The sequence below is a fragment of the Buceros rhinoceros genome, unplaced genomic scaffold (genome assembly GCF_000710305.1).
Source record: "Buceros rhinoceros silvestris isolate BGI_N320 unplaced genomic scaffold, ASM71030v1 scaffold14803, whole genome shotgun sequence".
NCBI classification, from domain to species: domain Eukaryota; kingdom Metazoa; phylum Chordata; class Aves; order Bucerotiformes; family Bucerotidae; genus Buceros; species Buceros rhinoceros.
In genome coordinates this window covers 1-255 of record NW_010401914.1, presented here as the reverse complement: position 1 = coordinate 255, position 255 = coordinate 1, and positions in this window count along the sequence as shown.

The following is a 255-nucleotide window of genomic DNA, read 5'->3' as shown; positions in this document are numbered from 1 at the left end:
CGGGTCAAGGTGGGGAAGCTGGCAGCGAAGCGGCGGGATCGCGTTATTGGGAGGATTTCAAAATGGAAGCCCGGGCTGCTCCAGGACACTTTCCCGTTCGTGTGACTTTGACACAGAGACTCATCTCGCCGCGACACATCGGGCCGGGCCGCCGCGGGGGTAAAAGTAAGAGGGGAAAAATGGAAAGGGGGGAAAAATGGAAGAGGGGAAAAAAATGGGGGTGGGGAGTAGGGGGAGAACCACCAAACCAGACCA